Genomic DNA, 17,631 nt, shown 5'->3' on the forward strand with positions numbered 1-17,631 from the left:
ATTTCTTGTTTTTTTTCTCTCTCTTTTTTTCCTTTGCTCATTTTTTTCTTAAATTTCACAAATGAATGAAATCATATGGTATTTGTCTTTCTCTGATTGACTTATTTTGTTTAGCATTATACTGTCTAGCTCTATCCATGTTGTTGCAAATGACAAGATTTTGTTCTTTTTATGGCTGAATAATATTCTGTGGAATGAGTGTGTGTGTGTGTGTGTGTGTGTGTGTATTTTTTTTTTTTTTATTCCACCTCATCTTTATCCATTTGTCTATTGATAGATACTTGGGCTGCTTCCATAGCTTAGGTATTGTAAATAACGTTGCAATAAATATAGGGGTGCATATATCTCTTTGAATTAGTGTTTTGTATTTTGGGGGTAAATACACAGTAGTGCTATTACTAAGGGACCTCCATACTGTTTTCCACAGTGGCTTCACCAGTTTGCATTCCCACCAACAGTAAAAAAAAGCATTCCTTTTTCTCCATATCCTCACTAACACTTGTTTCTTGTGTTTTTGACTTTAGCTATTTTGACAGATGTGAGGTGATATCTCATTGTAGTTTGATAGGCATTTTCCTGATGATAAGAGATGTTGAGCATCTTTTCATGTGTCTGTTGGCCATCTGGATGTCTTTGAGGCAAATGACTCTTCATGTCTTCTGCCCATTTTTTAATTGGATTATTTGTTTTTTGGGTATTGAATTGTATCAGTTCTTCATATGTTTTGGATACTAACCCTTTATCTGATATGTCATTTGCAGATAAATATCTTCTTCCATTCAGTAGATTGCCTTTTAGTTTTGTTTCCTTGGCTGTGCAGAAGCTTTTTATTTTGATATAGTCCCAGTAGTTTATTTTTGCTTTTATTTCTCTTGCCTTAGGAGACATATCTAGAAAAATGTTGCTATGGCCAATGTTAGAGACATTACTGCCTGTGCTCTCTTCAAGGATTTTTATGGTCTCAGGCCTCACATTTAGGTCTTTAATCCATGTGTCTACTTTGATGCCAGTACATTACTGTTTTAATTACTACCACTTTGTAACCTAACTTGAAATCTGGAATTGTGATGTCTCCAGTTTTGCTTTTCTTTTTCAAGATTGCTTTGGCTATTTGAGGTCTTTTGTGGTTCCACACAAGTTTTAGGATTGTTTGCTCTAATTCTGTGAAAAATGCTGTTGGTAAAGTTTTTTAAATGGCAAGGAATAGATTATTCGTATGGTGCTGTATATCCTCCACTCGAAGAATTGAGGGTCTTTGGGTTGTACACTGGCAGGGACCTGGGGAGCTCTGTCTGATAGACAAAGGAAGGGTACTTTTTAATACAAAAAGATAATGGGGAGGGAAGGGGGAAAAATAGTTACAAACAGAGAAGGAGGGAGGCAAACCACAAGAGCCTTTTAAATACAGAGAACAGGGGCTTCTGGGTGGCTCAGTTGGTTAAGCATCCGACTTCAGCTCAGGTCATGATCTCACAGTTCGTGGGTTCGAGCCCCACATCTGGCTCTGTGCAGACATGCTTGGTGTCTGGAGCCTGCTTCTGATTCTGTGTCTTTCTCTCTCTCTGCCCTCCCCTGTTCACGCTCTCTCTCGAAAATAAAACATAAAAAAAAAATACAGAGAACAAACTAAGGGTGGCTGGGGGGGGGTGTGGGAGAGGGGAAAATGGGTGATGGGCATTGAGGAGGGCACTTGTTGGGATGAATACTGGGTGTTGTATGTAAGCCAATTGGACAATAAATTATATTTAAAAAAACAAAAAGATAATGGAAGCTGTAACCAATACCTCCCCAATTATAAAGACATAAAAATAGATGTCTCTGAGGTAAATGGAGAGCCTGGGGCTTAAGAGTGTTGAAAGGGTTTCACAGGGAATGTCACAGACACCAGGGTGGCTCCTGCATCAGTTGGTAGAACAGCACATAGCCCTCACTGGATGCCACCTGATTTTCACTGACAGGGGAGACATGAGAGTCATTGTAGACGTGCCAGCCGGGCTGGCACCAGCAGAGGGCTGCATAGTGCTCATAGTGGACGCTGCCCCAAGTAGATACAAAGGGCATACAGGGCTTCGGGCTTTGTCCTGCTGCAGCAGGAAGTCTACACCTGCTGAACTTTTCCTGATGGAGTCTTGGGAGGTGGAAAATCGATTAAGATGCAGCACGAGGATTCAGAGGTATCTTTGTACCGTCAACTTTTTGGTACTTCGTGTTTTCTGCCAACATCTGTCACACACTGGAGCATTCTCTGACTCCAGCTCTTCATCCTTGGTGACAAGCCTGAAACAATCCCGCAGAGACACCTTGCCACCCACAAATCCTTTCTGGGATGGGCAGGACAGGTCACAAAAATCCTCATAGGTCATGAAGTGATGCCCACAGGTCTGGCACTTGAGACAACTTTTCAACTGGCCTACAATCAGGTCCACAGTATTGCTGTCCTCTCCCTCTATGTAACACTTCCACGTTAAGTTGGCCTGGTCATCACCATTTAACTCAGGTTCTTCTAGCAGAGCCCCTCCACAGTGGGGTTGGGAGTGAGCTGGACTGTTGGCCAGGATTGCCCGGCAGCCTTGTTGGTTGATTTCCAGGTAGAGCCGCTCCATAAGGAGCTTCAGGAACTCTTGGGCATCCTGCTGGCTGCGTCCAGAGAAGAATGGAACATATTTGTAGAAGACGGCTCAGAAAGTAGTAGGATTCACAGCTTCACAAGGAATCAGAGTTTCACAGGGCACCAATCACATCTGCAAAGGCTTCAGAGAGGTCTTGGGCTCCATCCACTCCAGGCACCTCTTGCTGGAAGTCCCGTACCAGTTAGAAGTCTGAAAGAGTGAGGACAGCTCAAACATGGTAGCACTGCATTCAGGAAGCACGTGTCCCCCAGATTTCAGAGGCCCACGTGACCAGAACCCAGAAGCAGTGTGTGATAAGCCATTTTGTCATTGGAGTAGAAAGACTCAGAGGGCCGGGCAGATAGGAAGTGGAAGGAGCCGTGGGGAGTAAGGGTCTCCATCTGTATGCTGAGTAAGGTGGGGGGACCAGGAAAGCCCTCGAGGTGGTGGAGAGATAAGTCTCAAAGTGGGAGGCTCAGGTCGGAGCCCCAAGTGGCTCAGTGCAGCCATGCACCCTCCCAAGGCAATCTCCACAGGTCGCAAGTCCCCACTGCTCACAGACTTGGAATGACCTAGTTTGGTTCTGGAAGGGAGAGGCAGAGCCACAGTCAGGGGGTGGCGAGTCAGGCAGCAGAACTCCATAATCTGCTGGAAGGGGTCCTCTAGGACGAGGGCCTCTAACATCTGTCACCATCCCAGTTCCAGTTTCTGGAGCCTTTCCTCAGAGGGACCTGGCAGGGGAGGCAAAGGTCTTAACATGGGGTTCGGTCCAGGGGCTGGTTTCTGCTCTTCTTGCTTCTGGCCCACGGGGAAAATGGTAGCTTTGATCCAATTCTGGACATCAAAATGTCGCTCTTAGGTCTGGCCCAGGTGGTGTTAGAGGGCTGCGGCCTGTGGACACCATGGACAACACAGGCTGGACCTGTCCTCTGGTGAGGTAGCAGGGGACCTGGGGCTAGGCCAAGCCCCAGCTCAGGGTCACCCCTTACTATACTCGTGCAGCTCACCCCCAAACCCCCTAGGGCCAAGCTTCAGTTTAACCACTACTGTTGCTGCATCTGTTGCCCAGATCTCTCCCACCACAGGGCTTGCCACCATCTTTGTTGGTCTGGCTTGTTGATGCTTACAAGACCACTGCTGGAGAGGAAGGGTTCTGGAGACTGTGGAAAGGGTCCTTTTACAATGTTGCTCATAATGCCATTGTCAACGGTGCTGAGCTGGTGACCTATGATCTCATCAAGGATGCCCTCCTGAAGGGGGCACCTGGGTGACTCAGTTGGTTAAGCATCTGACTCAGCTCAGGTCATGATCTCACGGTTTGTGGGTTTGAGCCTCGCATCGGGCTCTGTCCTGACAGCTTAGATCCTGGAGCCTGCTTTGGTTTCTGTGTCTCCCTCTCTCTCTTTTCTGCCCCTCCCTTCCTCATGCTCTGTCTCTGTCTCACAAAAATAAATAAAAGCATTTAAAAAATTTAAAAAAAAAGTACGCCCTCCTGAAGGCCAACCTCACAACAGACCACTACCCCTACCAATTCACTTCCATCTTTAGGGCAGGCTTCTGCACTACGATGTGGTCAAGATGAGATATGTGAATCTGCCCTGGGCCAGTACAGCAGTGCTGGCCCCTGTGCCCTTTCCATAAGTAGGGTCCCTGTGCCTTCTGCAAAGGGTTCATGCCCTCCTTTCTTTGTTTGGGTTTCTGGAATGAGGGGATGTTTGTCACCTCTGAGTAGCTCAAAAGGGCCCTCATGGATGCCTGCACTTCCCAGGAGGCTCCCTTTTGAGTGTCTCCTGATGCTGACCTGACCACCTCTGACTTTGGCTTTGGCTCCAGCCCGGCCCTACTTCCCTTCCTTCTCTCCTCACCCCTTCCTTCCACTTCCTTTCCCACCACCTGCCTTTCCTCTCACCCCTCTTTCCTACCTCATCATCCTGTTGCCTCTCGGTTCCAGTAGAGTTGACCCTAGTTGACACTGTGGGAGGCCTGGGGCACCAGCCAGGACCCCAAGCCTTCAGTCCCTTGAAGAGTTAAGTCCAACTCTTGTTCTGCCCCAAAGCCTGCCTAGCCAGCATGTCACCCATAAAATAGGTTTAGCCTTAAAAAAACAAGTGAGGACACGTTGTATAGCATATAATGGCCACATTTAATGTTGTACTGTTTTCATTTTTTCTTTAAAATCATTGGTTTGGGGCGCCTGGGTGGCGCAGTCGGTTAAGCGTCTGACTTCAGCCAGGTCACGATCTCGCGGTCCATGTGTTCGAGCCCCGCGTCGGGCTCTGGGCTGATGGCTCAGAGCCTGGAGCCTGTTTCCAATTCTGTGTCTCCCTCTCTCTCTGCCCCTCCCCCGTTCATGCTCTGTCTCTCTCTGTCCCAAAAATAAATAAACGTTGGAAAAAAAAAATTAAAAAAAAAATAAAATCATTGGTTAAATTAATAATGCATTGTACAATGAGTAAAATCATAGAAGTTGAATATGCTATTCAAATAGAGATAAATGTCAGCAAATAATCATGCCCCTTTCCCCCATCGACATGCACACTTCATGTATATGGACTATAAACTTACCTACCTCAAAGAATGTTTGACTTAACTATGTTAAGAATAGTTGTTTCATGAATGTATAATTTTCTCCCAGTAGACTGGAAATCTCCTTAGGTGGGGAATTGTGCCTATTGCCTCTATTTTTTTACCCACCATAGAACAAAAAATAAACTTTCAATAAACCCAAGATAATGATACATGTTTTGGGGACAATGGATGTCAGAAACAGTATAGCACAGGGATTTTAGTTCAAAACCTTTGTTTGGAATTCTAGTTTTACCACGGTATATCTGTAAAGTTAGGATGAACTACTTCTAAGCTTTAGTTATTCATCTATAAAATGTGTTCGATAATAATCTAGAGGAAAGTATCAATCATGATAATTGAAATATATAATAGGAAGGCATGTGGCACAGTGGAGAGCATATAGTAAGAGCTCAGTCAGTGATCACGAGATGATGATTGACTGTTTTTATAATTTCAAGTTTGCATACCCTCAGATGGGGATCTCCATGAAGGCAGGGAATTTGGCTTGTTGGTTGTTTTATCAGTTGTACTTCAAGTAGTGGTTATCACATAGCCGGGATCAAATCCATACCGGTTGAATGAATGAATACGTTTGCAGTGTTTGCCAAGCATAATTTGCTCGGTCTGTTTTAAAATAACTCAGCTGTAAGTATTTTCATCCTTGCAACACTCAACAAGATTTTATTTCCTCTACTGTTAAGAAGAGATTGGCTTAAGAGGATTTGATAAGCACACATTCGTCTTTTGTACGGGCCACACCTTTAGTGCTTCTGGCAGTTTTTCTCGTTTGGTGTCAAAAAGAAAATACGCGTTGGGGAAATTTTTCTATCAATATTCTGTAGTAATAGAAGAAGCTGAATGCAATACACTGGAGACTGACAGAAGAAAAAAAAACACAGTCCAGCATCTGGGGAGTATGATTAATTTTTTTCACACAAATTTGTTCATTTAGTGTGCGCCTGCATTCATCTTCCAATACTCCATTCTAATAATGAGTTTCAAAGATGAAAATAATTATTTCGTCAAAAATATAATTTAGTGCAGGGGCTATATTAGTTTTAAAAAGGCATAAGCTATCATTTGCTTGAAATTGTCATCAAATTCCTTCAGTTTAATGGTCATTTAAAAAGCTACCCTCCCTCCACTCACTCAGGATGAATGTGAATGTGCACATCCAGGGAGAGCACCAATCAATTTAGTAGTTAATGATTATTGTTTCCATTTCAGAGTGTTTACATTTTCCTTCAGCTACTCCTAATGCGGTATTGTACGATTTACGGGAGGAGTCACCACTCTCTCAGCACCATGGCACATGTGAGCATTTCTTTGCTTATTCTTCACGGAGGCATTTAGTTAGAATTTAACAGAGGAACGACAACAACTGGAAAGATCTCTGCCCACCCAGGGAACACAAGAAAGTAATCTCAGAGAGTCTGCACTACTGCAGCACTGTGCACGATGCAAATATGGCATAAAATCTATCTTTACATTTATTTGCAAATGTGTACAGATATGCTTCATATAAATTAATCCTCTATTTCATTATAAGGAAAGAATTACGTCTGTGGTCAAAAGTGATGGTACAGGGAGAGAGTTAATCTGATTTAGCGCAGCATGTGAAAAATTAATTGGAAGTCAGAACTCCATAGTGTTTATTATAAAGTAATTTCACACCAGCTCTGGATTAGCATGGTAACGGGTGACAATAGGTCATCACTATGTTAATTGAAAGACAGCATGCTTTATAAAGAGGGAGAGAGAAAGAGAAGGAGAGAGAGAAGGAGACAGAGACAGAGAGAGAGACGGATTGATTTAGAGGTTCAGGATGTAATATGAATTGGTGGTGGTTTGGGACAAAGGGTATAGAAAGGATGGGACCCCCCTCAGTGAAAAAGATAGCCTCTTGCAAAGTCAGGGGGGTAGGCTAAGCAAACGTTAAGTCTGGTGACCTGAAACTCAGACCCCCTGAGATCCCTGGAGATTGGAATGTTTCCCAGTTGCTGCACCTGTTAGACAGCGGTCTTGTAGAACTGAAGACACTGCTGTGCTCTCTGGTGCAGATGCTGGAGCCAGTAGAGAAAGGAAAAAGCCCAGGCCCGGGACTGGAGGCTTCAATTTCTCCTCATCTGTTGTTCTCTGAGGACACAGCTTGGCTCTCAGAGGCTCTGGATTGTGACCTGGAAGAATTAGTGCAGCAGCACTAGTGGTAAAGTGAGGGCATCTTTCATTTACCAGCCTCAGGCTTGATAAAGCCAACACTGGCAGACAAGGAACAGAAAATAACCTGTCATTTGGACATCATACTGACTGGGCAGCCAAGCAAGGCTCAGCCTTCTTCTAGCTGAGTACAGAATCCACTGAGCATCTGTCTGCGCAGAAACCTGTGTCCCGTTACACTCTGGCAATCCCACCCATGCGCTGCAGGCTGGGGTGTGCAGCCTGGGACCGCAGCCTGCAATTCAGTGGCTGAAATAGGGAAGTGTTTTTTCTGGGGTATTTGCATAACGGAGGGAGGTGCTAAAGAGGTTTTCATGGCTAGCAAATCGTGCCATAGGCAAAGATCCCACATGACATTGTGAGTGAGAACTCTGTTATTAACTGCGGTCATTGCTGAGGTCTGGGCTAGTGGCTCCCTAATGGTTTAAATATGCATTTCCATCATACAGACAACAAAAAAGGTGGAACAATGTAACACGTATTTAATCAAGCTAGAAAGTGACCCAAGGAAATCAGATTCACAGAGACAGAGGGGATAGAAACTAGCTGGGGACTGTGGGACAAGTGGTGTGTATGAAAGTCCTGTGCATGGTCAGGAGCGGGGGGGGGGGGGGGGGGATGGTGTCTGGTGGCTGGAGCGAGAGGAGTCGGTGACTTTTATGTGCAAAGGGAAGAAATCATCTTTTAGGATTCTGCAATTCTCTGTGGTATGAGCTGATGAGTATGACCTTTCGGCCTACCCTTTCTTGTGGAAAGTTTGCAACCCAGGCTGACACAAGCTGTTGTAATATGTTAATTTTGATCCAGCTCTGCTACAAATACTAACCGTGATCTCTTAAGACATTTTCACTAAGAAATATAGTCCTTTGGACATAACTTTCAGCACGAAGTATCCCGATGAAGTGTACTAACCTTTCTAATGAAGGTCAAAATTAACAAACAAAAACTAAAGGACAGAAAAAGCGGTTTCAAGAAACGGGAACACCACAGAGGTTGTCAACTGTGGGGTTAGCAGTCCAGGCACAATCCTTCATCCTGCATCCTTTCAGGAAGCTTTGTTCCTTGGAACAGCATGGTGGGAGGTCAGCTGGAAGTTATCTGGAAAAAATTGAGTGGAGATGAATTCAGACAGAGTGGGATGAGTTTGGAAACTCCTGTCAAGGAGCTAGGTGTAATTTTAGAGGCAGGAAGGAAATGGGCAAGACAGCCTTGCCCAGAAGAGAGTGTTCTGTGACACTAGGTCAACATTCATTTATTCAAGGGCTGACCATCATGGGTTGCATGCTTCAATGCCTACTAAGCCCAGCCATGTACTAGACACGATGAAACAGGGAAGCAGGTACTTCTGAGGACTGCAGTGAACTGGGAAAACAAAGTAGTGGCCACTCAGCCCCTATTGATTGCTGCTGCATAAAAGTATGGGCCAACTGTGTCTGTATCTTCTGATTTTTAAAGAGGGGACAGAAAAAAAAATTATAGGAAGCTTCCCAATTCCTGAGTATACAACAAATTCAAGTGTTTGAGGTTACCGTGTGCACCTAACAAGAACTATCTGTGAGCATGATACAGACTTATGCTCATAGTCTGCTCCTCTGGGTCACGGGCAAAATCCCTAACCTTCTCATTCTCGGAAATCTATTTACTAGAAGGTGTTCCTTTTTCAGTGCATGTGTTTGCAGAATTGGTGTTTCTTATTGTTATATACCATTATATATATATATATTTTTTTTTTCAACGTTTATTTATTTTTGGGACAGAGAGAGACAGAGCATGAACGGAGGAGGGGCAGAGAGAGAGGGAGACACAGAATCGGAAACAGGCTCCAGGCTCCGAGCCATCAGCCCAGAGCCTGACGCGGGGCTCGAACTCACGGACCGCGAGATCGTGACCTGGCTCAAGTCGGACGCTTAACCGACTGTGCCACCCAGGCACCCCTATACCATTATATTTTCAAATCTAAAGTTTAAATGAGTTTCTTCCCCTCTTTTCGATCAGTGACTCTCAACTGTCAATTCTTGGTAAAATAAAAGGCAAATATGGGGTTGCCTGGGTGGCTCAGTCAGTTCAATGTCCGACTTGATTTCAGCTCAAGTCAAGATCTCAGGGTTGTGAGATCAAGTCCTGTGTTTGACTCCCTGCTGAGTGTGGAGCCTGCTTGAGATTTTTTCTCTCTCCCCCTGCCTTTCCACCCTACTCAATCTCTCTCTCTCTCTCAAATTAAAATAAATAATTTAATTAAAAAGGGCAAATATAGAATATGGCTTCTGTGACACACATAATTGAAAAGTGTTGAATAAGAAAGCATTTAATGAAACTCCAACATTGTATCTTTTTGTTCATTCTTAAAGATTAAATGTTCTTTGATCTGGATTAGGAATTCTCTTTTTGCTTTTATTTGTTATTGAAGCATGATTGACATACAATGTTTCTTAGTTTCAGGTATATGACATAATGATTAGAGAATTCCATACATTACTCAGTGCTTATCATGGTAAGTGTGGTCACCATCTATCACCATATAATGTCATTATAATATTGACTATATTCCCTATGCTGTATTTTCATCTCTGTGACTTATTTATTTTATAACTAGAAGTTTGTGCTTCTTAATTTTAAAAAAATGTTTATTTTTGAGAGAGACAGAGTATGAGTGGGAGAGGGGCAGAGAGAGAGAGACACAGAATTTGAAATGGGCTCCAGGCTCTGAGCTGTCAGCACAGAGCCTGACTCAGGGCTTGAACTCACGAACCACGAGATCATGACCTGAGCTGAAGTTGGATGCTTAACAGACTGAGACACCCAGGTGCCTGGGAAATTTGTGCTTCTTAATGACCTCCATCTATTTTGCCCATTCCTGCCCCCAACTCCCCTCTGGAGCAGGAATTCTATTTTTTTTTTTTTTGAACAGGAATTCCTAATACTGGATTCACTCATGAGCTTCAGTTGGGCTTTAAGCTTTTTGAAATGGTACCCATAATGTTGAATGTAAATGTGGGTTGTATACTTCTCTTTTTGGAGGGAGAGTCCATAGCTTTCATTAGTTCCAAAATGGAGTCCATATCTCCTCCTGAAATATTAGTATTTACTGCTCTAGATCCTATTTATAATCTTTACCTACTTGTACTCCAGAAAAAAGTGCATTTTCTCTGTTTCAACTGTATCACTTGGGGTTCACAGTTAGGAAAATAAAAATGACAAGGAGATCTATTATTCCTTTAGCACAAAATCTAGAGTCACACATATCAATCATTGGTAAGTTATTTCTGAACAAATTAGTTTTTATACATTTAACTAGTCATATATTCAACATTTGATAGAATAAATACTTTCCTAGACTTTACACTTTTTAGATAACATACTAGGTGGGCATTTGTCATTCTTTTTGGCTACCTATAATCTAAACCCTCTTAGATTTAAAAAATCCATGGTATTAATGAAAGGACTTCATTTAAATTCCTAGTGCATAGAATGGGAATAAGAAGCAAGGGACTCAGCCTTCAATCAGATGGGAAGGGAGTTAGGGGCAGGAGGAATAAAATATAAAAGAGAATAAGGAAAGTTTTGGGATATATGGATATGTTCGCTCTCTTGATTTTAGTTTGGTTTCATGTGTATATAGATGGGTCAAAACTTATCAAAATGCACACTTAACTGAACACCTTCAGTTTTTTTGTTTTTATTTTGGCCAATTATACCTCAGTGAAGTTGTTAAAAAAATAAAGGCAAAATGGAAACATAATGAGAGGATTCTTTATCAGTATACCTGAACCAAAGAAAACACAAAAGAGATTTGAGATTTTTTTCAGCTTAAAGGAAAATTATCCAACACAGAACAGAGAGGTGTAAAAAAGGAAGAACAATAAAAAGGGTAAACACAGTGAATAATGATTAAAATTATTAAAATATGTGTAATAATACATATAAACTATAGTATAAAGATGGAAGATGCATAAATAGAGCTAAAATGTTCTAAGTCCTTCTATTGTTTAGGGAAGTAGTAAGCTATATTAGACTCTAATAAGTCAATGATGTGTATTGTAACTTCTAGGATAACATAAAATAAAGGAGTAATAGAATAATATAACATATAGAAGAAAATAACAAGAACAACAATAATACATTTTTCAGTGAAGGCAAGAAAAGAGAGAAAATAGGACATAGTCCAAGTGGGACAAACAAAACAAGCAATAAGATGGTAGCTTTAATACTAGATATATTAGCAATTACATTTGAAGTAAGAGGGCTAAATATTTATATTAAAAATCAAAGATAACATTTGATATAATAGACTGGATGAAACAACAAAATATAGCTATATGCTGTTCGGTGTAGATTATGGAAAGGTTGAAAGTAAAGGAATGAAAAAAGATGGCTTTGCATATCCTAAGCAGAGAAGCCTGGTATTATTGTAATCACATCAAAGTACAGAAGTACTAGAGGTAAAGAGGACCATAAAGTGTCATTGTACACAAAATTGTAACAATTTTAAATTTGTATGGGTCAAATATAGCCTCAAAATGAAACAAAAATTGGTAGAGCTAAAAGTAGAAAGCATTGCAGAAACAGAGAAGGACATTCTAACACACTTCTTCTCTCAGTAATTGCTCAAACAAGCAGCAAAATGATGAATGAAAACAAGTAGAAGCAAGAATGTGGACAAAATGTAACTTTTATGCACTGCTGATAGGGATGTAAAATTATGAAAACACTTTAAAAGCAATCCTCAGTTCCTCAAAGGCTTATATGTAAATTACCATGCGTCTCAGCAATGCATTTTTAAGTAGATAACCAAGAGACACAAAAATATAACACAATGGACTATGTGATTGTTGATAGCAATATTATTCACAATGGCCAAAAACAGAAGCTCAAATGTCTGTCGTCTGATGAATGACTATATAAAATGTGGTATATCGATATAACGAGTTATTTGACCATAAAAAGGGATGAAGTTCTAATACATTTTATAGCATGGATGAATCCTAAAGAAAATTAAGTGAAAGAAGCCAGACCCAAAAACTGCATATTGTAGGATTCAGTTTATATGAAATGTCCAAAATTGGTAAATCTATAGAGACAGCAAGTAAATTAGTTGTTGCCTAGGGATGGGAAGATTGGAGGGAATGGAGAATCATTTTCTCCAGAGATGAAAATCTTCTAAAATTAATTTAGTGATTGATTGTGGTTACATACTAAAAATCATTGAGTTGTATACCTTAAATTAATTGTGAATTTTATCTCAATAAGATTGTTATCTTTTAAAAAGACAACAGAGTTTCCACTTGATTCTCTTAGGACACTTCCTCTTGGAACCCAACTGTCATGTTGCAAAAAAGCCCAACTAGCCACATGGAAAGGCCACATGTAGGTGTGACAACTAACAGCCTTATTTGAGGTCCCAAATGACAGCATGCATCAATTTTCAGACTTGTGGCTACATCACCTTCAAATTGTTCAGCCTCAGCCTTTGAGTCTTCCCAGTGATGCTCCAGACTTGGCAACAGAGAAGCCATCCCCACTGTGCCCTGTGTGAATTCGTGACCCATATAATCAGTGATCATAATAAAGTGGTTTTTGTATGCTGCACAAAAAGAAAAAAAGAGGTAAAAGGACTGATATAATGTATAACAGAGATGATCAACAATGACAAACTTGGGTTCTTGAATAATAAAATTGCTAAATTCCCGGCAAGACTAATGAAGAAAAAAAAAAATTAAAGCCCAAACTATCAGTATGAGAAACATGAAAGGGAATATTGCTATAGATCTTACCGACACTAAAAAAGATGTTTTGATGCTCTTTAAACAAATATATTAAAAAATTTAAATTAAGTAGACAAATTCTGAGAAAAGCATTTTACACACAGTGAAGAAGAAATAATCCTACATCTATTAAAGAAATTAAGTCTATATATAAAGGCTTTACCACAGTGAGAACTCCAAGTCCAAATGTGTTCACTGTTGAATTCTAGTAAACATTTAAGAAAGAAATGTCAGTTTTAGACAAAAATATTCCAGAGAACAGAAAAAATGTTAACACTTCTCAACTCATTTTATGAAGGCAGCATAACTTTCATACCAAATCCTGTAAATAACATCATAAGAAAGGATGATTACAGACTAACATTTTTTTTTAAATTTTTTTAACGTCTTTTATTTATTTTTGAGACAGAAAGAGACAGAGCATGAACGGGGGAGGGGCAGAGAGAGAGGAAGACAGAATCGGAAGCAGGCTCCAGGCTCTGAGCCATGAGCCCAGAGCCCGATGCGGGGCTCGAACTCACCACGAGATTGTGACCTGAGCTGAAGTCAGACGCTTAACCGACTGAGCCACCCAGGCGCCCCCAGACTAACATTTTTAATGAATGTAGATGCAAAACTTCTCATAAAATAGTACAAAACCAGGTCCAGAGTGGATAATACTCAAGACTACACTGAGATTATTTCAGGAATGAACACAAGTTTCCTTTGACATTTGAAAGTCACTTGATATAACGTATTAACAGAATGTGAAAAATCATAATTATCTCAATATATGCAGTAAAAACATTTGATAAAACTAAACATCTATTTATAATTAAGACCTAATATTAAAACAGGAATAAAAGTAAACTTTCTTGTCTGATAAAGATTACCCCCCCCCCAAAAAAAAACCCACCAAATCTATAGCAAACACATTAGTTAATACTGAGATATTAAAAGCTTTCCCTGCAGGTTGGGAACAAAGAAGGGATGACCACAGTTATTTCTGTTCAGTATTATACTAGAGGTTTTATTTGGTGCAAAAAGTAAGAATAAAAGGTCTAAGAGGTAGAAAGTAAGATATAAAACTGACATTATTTGTAAGCATGATAATTATATACATATAAAATCCAAAAGAATCTATAATTAAACCATTATAATTAAATAAATTTAGCAATTCACTGGATATAAGATTAATGTACAAAAATAAATTCATTTTGCCATTACAAGCAAAATGCCATTGAAAAAAATGAAAGAAGGATATACAAAGGCTCTGAAGATATGAAATACCTAGGATATATACAATTAAAGTTTTTGAAAAAGAACTATAAACTGGAAAGTTCATGAAATGGAAAGTCAGATATTATAAAGAGGTCAAATCATTACAAAGTGATAGATTCAATACACCCCCAATTAAATCATGACTTTTTTTTCTTTTGGCAGAAAATAAGCTAATGGTAACATTTTTTTGTGAAAATGCAGATGGGAAAATTAAGCCAAGAATACCCTGATGAATGAAAGCCAAGTTAGCATAGTAGATTTACTAGATATAAAAATGTACAAAGCTACATTATCAAGATGGTGTATTCTTGGTATAAGGATAGACAGATAATAGAACAAAAGAGTCCAAAAAAAAAAAAAAAAAGATGAAGTCCAGAAACTGACCCACATATAAAAAGTGTTATTTCAGAGTAAGAAAACCATATTCTTCTCAATAAATAATGATCAGATAACTTTATGGACAAAAAAAAAAAAACCTTGATCCTTACCTCATGCTATGTAGACAAATAACACCAGGTACACTGCAGATCTAAGTGTAAAAGTTAAACCAAAATTAGATTCTGAAAGATAACATAGAGTATGACTTGATTTCAAGTACTGGTAGAGCACTAATCACAAAGAAAAGGATTGATAAATTACATTACATACAACTAGAACTATTTATCAAAAGACACTATGTTTTTGTTGTTGCCTGGTACATTCTAATGAAATGTAAAACAGAGCAAGATATATATATGTACCCTGATTAACACAACAGACCTAGTCCTGAAATTAGAGTGACTTGCCGCCCCTGTTCACCCTGGCTGAGGAGTTTTCCAGGTGTGGGACTTTAAATGTGGAAAATAGGAATGTCCTCAACAAACTAGAGCAACAAATTTCTTTCCCTACTTGAAATGGTGCAGATGGATTAGACCTTCCCAAATGATTTTGCTTGCCCACTGGCTCACTTGAGCACTACAGATAAAAAATGATTCCTCTCCATTCAAGATGATCTTCCAGCCAGGACCACAGAGGTTTTCAGTTCAAATGTTGGGCCTTGTCCACGTGACTGTCAGGTTGGCATCAGCCAATGGACTCCACATCTGCTTCCCCAACTCATTGTAGCCCCTCTGACCTCTTCCCTACACTGCAGCCAAGGAGATCTTTGAAAGTGAATTGGGAGCCACTGAAGGGAGGTAAGCCTAGAACACTTGAGGCACTCGTTGATCACATTTGCACTTTTAAAAGACACTTAAAGAGCAAAGAAGAGAAGCCATAACTGGAAGATATTTGCAATACATGTATCAACAAAAGGTTTATATATCATACTATATAAAGATACTTCTGCAAATGAATAAGAGAACTATAGACAATCCAAGAAAACAGGCAAAACTAATGAACAGGCCCTTCACTTAAGAGGATATCCAACTGGCTGATAAACATATAAATAGTGCTCAATTTATTTATTGGTGAAATAAAAATTAAATCCATAGTGACACATTTTTATATACCCATCAGAATGGCAAAAATAAAAATGACAGTGTCAAGTGTGATATCGAGTTTTGCCGAAGATAATGACAAGAAAAGTATATGAAATGCTTATCACTGACAGTGGAAGTACAAATTGGCTTAACAACTTTGAAAAAGCACTTAGCGGTATCTACTAAAGTTGAACATATATGTACACTCTGTGATCCGGTCATTCTTTAAAAAAATTTTTTTTAATGTTTATTTTTCAGAGAGACGCAGAGCACGAGTGGAAGAGGGGCAGAGAGAGAGGGAGACACAGAATCTGAGCTGTCAGCACAGAGCCTGAGCCTGGGCTTGAGTCCACGAACTGTGAGATCATGACCTGAGCCAAAGTTGGACACTTAACCGAATGAGCCACCAGGTGCTTCTGTAATCCAGTTACTCTATACTTCATTTTTGCAACAGAAATATATATATTTGTGCACCTAAACATGTATCCAAGTATGTTCATAGCAACAAAAGATGTAAACAACCTAAATGTTCTTCAAAATAGAATGGACAAATTGTGACAGACTTGTATAATAAATATCCTCTGAATATCTAAAAATCCTCTGACTTTCAGAATCTTCTACTTATTCCTGTTTGAAAGTCCTATGTATATTTTTTTGTGTATGAATGGGATGCTTTTGGAGGGAGAGTCAAAAGTTTCAAGGTGTTCTGAAAGGCATTCATGGCCCCAGATGGGCTAATCTCTTTTCATGGGTTGATTCAATGAATACTGGCTGGTATTTTTCAAAGAGCACTGATGAGTCTTTTAAGATGTTCTATGGAAAAATCTCATTCCAAATATATTTAGGTAACACTGCTAAATATAACCAGTCTTTTGAAGATAAGCATACTTAAGACTTTCATAGCACCCCTAATGTGCAGAATCAAGTGTTATTTTGGTCATTTTAGCATCCACAAAGTAGTTTAACAAAGGAATTGAAATCACCTTCCTCCAACTGTTTTTGATTTTTGTTTGTTTTTGTTTTTAAAGATACCTGATATTCTAAAGGACTGGTCTTTCTTGCAAAATATTTGGGAAACATTGATGTATAACAATTTTGGGTGTGGGGTCATTAAATGAATGATTATATGAAAAATACGTAAGAATTCAGATGACTCAATTAATCAAAACTACTGAGTACAAAACCCAGGTATTAGCTGAAATCACTCTGCCTATGTTTATACACAATTGACTCAGTGCTCTCCTGTTTTTAAGAAATCCATTTCCTGCCCTAATATTCATTAGTTCACAGAAGTTTGCATTCTCATTGTTCATTTCTGGATCTGGACTTCTGCTTCCACTGAACTCTTTATCTAACTGACATTTCACCTGCCAAGAGTGTTCTCTTCCCTCTGTAGCATGTAAAACTGAATGTGTTCCCCTGCTCTAATCTCTCCTAGTCAATGCATGTGATAGACCTTACTGATGTTGAGTTTGACAGGATTTTAAGAAATGGAAAAGCAAACATCTTAAAACTTGTTGAGATCCTTGTTCTCAAAAGCCCTTCAGCCCCTTAATCACTAAAAATTTTTTCCCTGGCCACCTCTTGTCAAAGGTTCCTACTTCCTTGCATATGGCTCTGATTATTCTCTCCCTCCCTTCTTTTCAGAGTTTCTCTCTCTCCATACCACATTTCCTGCTTTTATCCTATGGAGAGTGGTTTAGTTATAACCACTTTTCATCTCTGACCTAGGATCTCACGTTCTATTCTTCAAGG

General features: G+C 39.8%; 1 long non-coding RNA gene and 1 pseudogene across 1 annotated transcript; both read right to left on the reverse strand.

The window, feature by feature from the left end:
* Positions 1-1,715: 1,715 nt before the first annotated feature.
* Positions 1,716-3,891, reverse strand: LOC121039075 (ubiquitin carboxyl-terminal hydrolase 21-like; annotated as a pseudogene).
* A 1,131-nt stretch (positions 3,892-5,022) lies between these two features.
* Positions 5,023-13,197, reverse strand: LOC121038715 (uncharacterized). The gene is made up of 2 exons (XR_005794472.1): positions 12,838-13,197; positions 5,023-8,492 (listed from the first exon to the last, which is right to left on the reverse strand). It is a non-coding gene; the product is annotated as an uncharacterized LOC121038715 (long non-coding RNA).
* Positions 13,198-17,631: the final 4,434 nt, after the last annotated feature.

This window comes from Herpailurus yagouaroundi, unplaced genomic scaffold (assembly GCF_014898765.1).
Source record: "Herpailurus yagouaroundi ecotype Mexico unplaced genomic scaffold, PumYag 166, whole genome shotgun sequence".
Classification (NCBI taxonomy): domain Eukaryota; kingdom Metazoa; phylum Chordata; class Mammalia; order Carnivora; family Felidae; genus Herpailurus; species Herpailurus yagouaroundi.